This window comes from Perognathus longimembris, chromosome 10 (genome assembly GCF_023159225.1).
Source record: "Perognathus longimembris pacificus isolate PPM17 chromosome 10, ASM2315922v1, whole genome shotgun sequence".
NCBI classification, from domain to species: domain Eukaryota; kingdom Metazoa; phylum Chordata; class Mammalia; order Rodentia; family Heteromyidae; genus Perognathus; species Perognathus longimembris.
The window spans coordinates 48,910,956-48,917,124 of record NC_063170.1 but is presented as its reverse complement, the minus strand read 5'-3'; positions in this window follow the sequence as shown (position 1 = coordinate 48,917,124).

Sequence of the window (6,169 nt, the reverse complement as noted above, 5' to 3'; positions counted from 1 at the left end):
CGTTCACCAGCAAAAGGCAGAACAGGAGGCATGGCTCAAGTGGTAGAGTGCCAATCATGACTGAAAATACTGAGTGACAGCACTGAAGCCCTGGTATGGGCTCACACACACAAGAGGAAATAAGTAAATTTAAAAAAAGAAAAAAAAGCAACCTTGGATGCCTTATGTGAAGCAGAGATAATAACCCTCCTGTCCTCAAGCCTGATGGGAAGCCAAGAGGATAATACAAGGAAGATGCTTTGGGTTTGAAAAGGAAAACATGAAATGAGAAGAATGTTGTTATTTTTGTTAATATTGGTGATTGAAATATTCTCTCTAAATGATCCTGGGGGAGGAAAAAAATAAAAAGCAATACCCAAAGACTGGTGGGGAAGCCCTGAGCAGTAGAAGCGGAAGTGAGGAAAGAGCTTCCACTCAGCCATCCCACAAGCCCCTTCCTCCCAGCCCACCCTAGAACATCTTCAAGGGCCAGAGGGGGAGTTTGCTTCCCCTTCCCTTCAAACCACCTTACACCCACGCCAGTGTCATGCCTAGGAAAACACCTGGTCAGAAGCCGCCCTGGACCCCAAGTGGCAGGAAATTGCCAGAAACACTTCTGTATGCCTGGAAACTTTTCTTTACGACAAGCATATAAATTTTTAAAGGAGCCTGTAAAGACTGTGAAAGTGAGATGATTGCCAAGGCAGAAGGCTCTCAGCTGTAGCCACTGTTTGAAAAGGACTTAGGAGCCAGGCACTGGTGGCTCACACCTATAATCCTACTTGGGAGGCTGAAATCTGAGGATTGCAGTTGGAAGCCAGCCCAGGCAGAATAGTCTGCAAGATTCTAAGTGGAGCTGTGGCTCAAGGGGTAGAGTGCTAGCCTTGGGCAAAAAGAAGGAGAGATTAAAAAAAAAAAAAAAAAAGCCCAGGCCCTGAGTTCAAGTCCCAGCACAAAAACAAAACTACTAGCTGAGCCTAGTGGTACACACCTGTAATCTTGGCAATGAGGAGACAGGAGGGTGGTAAGTTCAAAACCTGCCTGCTGTTGGAGAAGAGAATGGAGGCGGGATCATTAAGGGGTAGAAGGTGAACCTTGGTCAGAAAGGGAGATTGGGTTGGAAAACAAAGCAAGTTGCCATACTGGGAATATTCAGAAGGAATATTCAGAAGGATAGGACTCAGAACAGCCTCCAAGAACTCTGCAGACTAACGGTGACCTCTGAACTCGGGGCTCGCATTGATCTCCATGCTCCCTGCCATGGTACCTCCCAGGCCACCCCAATAGTCAGCAGGAGGAGGTAAATAAAGGGCAGGTACCTGGTCCCTCCTCACCATTTTTTTCAGAAGATGCAATTCTGATTCTCACCAGCAGGTGGCAGCAGAAGACAGACAGGGAAGGGTGGCTGGGTTTCCCCCCCACCTCTTTCTGGGGAAAGGGCTTTGCATTTCACAGGTTAGCAACCTAGCACTCACCAAAGGCTGGGCAGTTAGCTTTGGTGCTGTCACAGCATGGTAACCACAGCACCTCCTGGCTGTGGAAAATCACCATTTTCCAGGTCCCCCCAGAGCTTGATATGAACCACCCCACTCCCTTCACACAGCACCACAAGGGAGGGACCGCTGTTGGCCCCATTTTACGTATAAGAAGACCAGAGAGGTCATGTTATTTATCCAAAGTCACAAAGACATGGCACCTGAGAATAAGAACTGGAATCCCAGTCTGCATCTGACACCACGGCAAATCCACTCTTCAGAGATACTTACCCCAAAACTCAGGATAGACAAAAAATATTTCTCCAGCCACCTCCACCTTGCTCCTCCCAGATACCTCTGCAGATGGTGTCCAACCTCTATGTCCATGTGTCCCCATGACCCCAACCTCCACCATCTCTTGTTCGGGAGGCAAGCTGTGGAGAATCAGAATGATTCTTTGTATGCGTACGGGGGCTTGAACTCAAGGCCTGGGCTCTGTCCCTTAGCTTTGTTTGTTCAAGGCTGGTTGGTGTTCCACCACTTGAGCCAGAACTCCATGTCTGGCATTGGAGATGAGAGTCTTACAGACTTTCGTGCCTAGGCTGGCTTGGAAACTGGAACCTGGGATCTCAGCCTCCTGAGTTGTTGGTATTACAAGTGTGATCCACCAGCACCCAGCTGTGGAGTGGACCCTGAAAGTCCTCTTGCCCTGGAAGCCTGGCCTCCTTCCATAGGCTGATGGGCACTTTTCAGACGTAGAAGAAGAGGCACATGTAAAGATCCTGTGATCCCAGAACTGTTGGGGAGCGAAGGGAATGAGAAAGGAGGTCCAGAAAGCAGGATCCATGATGTCATCCTGTTGGTTCTCCACCGTGTGTGACGCTGTGTATGTATATCAGGCGGGCTCTGTGTTAGAGGAACGGAGAGGGCGGCGAGGTTTCAAGAGCAGAGCATTTGTTATCCTTCTCATTACCCACATGGCAATGCAGAACCTCACCATTACAGAGGCTCCGCCAGAGCTTCACACAAACCCACTCACCCCACGGCCCCACGGGGTGGAGGCCACCCTCAGGCCCCCTGGATCCAGCAAAAGATTGTAAGTGAGTGGCGTGACCCCATTTGCACACGCCTCACCGATTCAGTGCAGATGAATGTGTCTGTTTCCCTCTGCCCGTCTCCCTCTTCTTTTCCCTCTCCTCCTTTCCCTCCCTGTGTTCTTCTCTCTCCTCTCTTTCACATCTACACATACAGAGAGAGAGAGAGAGAGAGAGAGAGAGAGAGAGAGAGAGAGAGAGAGAGAGAGAGAGAGAGAGAGAGAGAGACTGAGGCTCCAAGAGGTCCAATTCTATCCTCCAGGCCACACAGCTGTGAGGAGCTGAGAGGTTTGGGGAATCTCATTCAAACCCAAGGCCACTCCAGCCTCCATCTCTGCCCCAGGCTGGCAAGAGGAAGGCAGGGGACGCTCAGACAAGGCGGGTGCCTGCCAGGGGCACCCTGAGACCTTGGCGGCAGGCCTGGATTCCAGCCTCCAGATACTTTCCTGGCCTGAGCCCAGGCCAACTGCCCCTCAGCCTTCGGTCCTGTCTGCAGCTGCGCCCTGGGTGGGGGCATGTGCCGGGGACAGGGCTCTTCAACGACCTGTTGTTAATGGGGCTGCCCCCCACACGCCTGCAGGAGCCCGCAGCGCGGCCGCCCTGCGCGGCTCCACTGTCGGCCCCGTCTCCCCGCAGTGCCCAGTCAGGCAAGAAGGTCAAGCCCAGCCTGCGGTGCCAGCCACGGGTTACCTGCCACACCTGCACCGCTGTGTCCCGGACTGCCCTGCTTCCCCTCCAACCTCCCAGTGGCCTCAGTTTCCCTTCCCGAGAGAGGCAGGGGTCTGGGAGAGGAAGTGCCGCCGGGACGGCAGAGCCCTATGGGCCCTCAAGGGACTCGCAGCCGCTCTGTCAAGACCAGTCACCCTAAGCCTGTGTGAGGCGCTCCGCGCTTGGGAACCGCTGTGAAAGTCACCTTTGTGCGGGCAAGAAGATGGGGGGCTCTGGTTCCTGGCACCCCTCGGGCCCTGGCACCTGAGCTCAGCATTATTGGGGGGGGGGGAAACCTGCCTGGCCCCCCGCAGTCCACCCAGGCCATGGGAGCCGTCCAAGGGAGGAAGGTAAGAGCCCCTGCGCATCTTGTTGGGACCCTGGGCATGGGAAGGGGGGTGGACCATGCGGGGGAGAGGGATCCAGACACCCATCATAGGGCCTCCTCCCGATCCCCATCAGAGCTGTCTCTGGAAACCTGGCCGGCATTCAGGGCAAAGCTGGTAGCTGCATTTCTGAACAGTCTGGAGACTGCCCAGTCTCTCCAGATTCCTGTCCTTAAACACGCACGCCCCTATTTCCCACCACCCTGGGTGCACCCTACCCTTGCCCCAGAGGAGGAAGTAGACTCAGGTAGAGTCGGGCCAAAATAATAATAATAATGATGATAATAATAATTACACTTAGTTCCTAAGCAGCTGTAGCCAGATGCTGGGCTGTGGGCATGTTATTTAAGTCTTCTGTTCCTTATTCCCCTGTTCATCTATAAAATATGGATAAATCATAGTCACTTCCTAAGAAGCTCGTTGTGAGAATTAAGTGAATGGAAAAAATCCTTTAGAAACATTCCTGGCAGCTGGGTGCTGGGGGGGCTCACCCCTGTAACCCTAGCTACTCAAGAGGCTGAGATATACTCGTGCTATTACCCATCCGTCTCCAGGTCTGGGCTTGATGCTGGGGGTTGGGGAGCAGTGGCAGACACCTCCACCTGTGTAGTGTAATCTGTGTCCCCACTGCGCCCGCATGGGGTGGGGAGCACTTGTGGAGTCACCCAGACCTGCTGGATGAGACCATGATGGCGGGGGGGGGGGGTCTGCATGTACACAGCAGCTCTCTAGGGATGCTGCCCATGCCACTGCTCAGCCACGTGGTCCCAGACTGCAGTCCCAGCACCATGGCCAGGCTGCCAGGTCACTGCCACCACCTGCGACCCCGGGGCCTGTGATAAGGGCCTGACCCCTCTGGCCTTCTTGTCTACAAAATGCAGCTGACCAATCCCCTCTTGGAGGTTCGCAGGAAGATGCCAGTGATGTGCTTAGCACCTTGCCTGATGCTCCCCCACCCCCCAACATATGAGGAGCCCCAATATATGAGCCATTAACACACTGTGAGGACCTATTCTGAGAAGGCTGAGAGAACTCAAGCCCAGAGGCAAGAAGGGGTTGCTTAGAAGGGGTCATGGAGCTAGTGGGGAAAGTGAGGCATGGTGGGAGCCAGGGAGCAGAGGAGCAAGGGTGACAAGTCAGATCAGTGTGTTAGGTGACCCCCCCCCCCTTGTTCACAGTGGGGTTGAAGATGTCAAGCACATGGGAAAACACCTGTGTGGGATCCGGTGTTTGGGTGAGCCAATCAGAGCACAGCCTTGAGCCAAGGCTGGCCTCCCTGTGGCCTGGCTCTACTCCCTTGGGGATGGACTGCCACAGGGGTGGTCACAGAGAACAGGTGTGGGCAGAGAGAATGGAAAGCCAAGGGGAAGTCTGAGGTGAGACAGAGCCTGGGGCCATGAATCAAAACACACACCTCCTGGCTTCTGTGTATCTTAGGCAAGTTACCAGCTTCCGTGGGCCCTGGTATGTTTCATTCTGTACGGTGGGACCCCTGACTCCTGCCAGTCCATGAAAGGATCAAATTAGAGATTTAATACATTGAGGTAAAGTCTGTAATGTGGTTTACAACATTCTAGAAGTTTCATAAATCAACCAAGTAGCCATGCCTTGACACTAGAGATGAGTACAAGTCAGATGACCGGGATAAGAGGCCTCCTTTTGAGCCTCGCATAGTGAAGCTGCAGGTTCTTGGGTAGCAAAGGGTCCTGAAAAAGCAACCTTCATGGACCACAGGCACCAGCAGGGCCCAGGTACTCCATCTCCCCCCTGCCACACACACACCCCACACACACCCCCAGTGGAGCTCAGAGCCACAAGCTTCCCAGGGCAACTGCTACCATGTCCACAACCCCAACTGTGGCCCATGCCTGTAATCCTAGTGACTCAGGAGCCTGAAATCTGAGAATGAAGGTTCAAAGCCAGCCTGGACAGAAAAATCAGAGACTTTCTGATTTCTGACCTTCAATCAAGTACCAAAAACCTAGAAGTGGAAGTGTGGCCCAAGTGCAAACCTTAAGCAAAAAAGGTGAGCAAGATCCCAAGGCCCTGAGTTCAGGCCCCAGAACTGGCACAAAAATAAATAAATGACTAAATAAATATATCAGGGCTGATACTGAGGGGAAAGATCCCTGATGACACCTTGCTCCGCAAGGACAATGTCACTAAAGCATTTCCATCAACAGCTCTTGGAGATGATGAATTTTATTACCCCAAACCAGAGGTGTAGAGAGGTTAAACAAGTCCCTGGTCATGCAGAAATGTAAAGCAAGTGGCCTAAAGAGCTTGATTCCCAGCTCCACACAGGACAAGGGTTCAAATCCCACTGGTGCCCTAGTAAGACAAGTTGCTTCAGCTCTTGGGGCCTCCATTTCTTCATCTGTGAAGTGGGGTGATGGCTTGGCCTCTCCCAGGAGGACTGGGCCAGGTTCTGGCACACAATGGGCATCCGGGCACCGGGGGCCCTGTTGTTGAAGAGGTGGAAGCCTTGGCAGGAAGGGGGCAGCTGTGTACCGGGGCCACAGGCCAC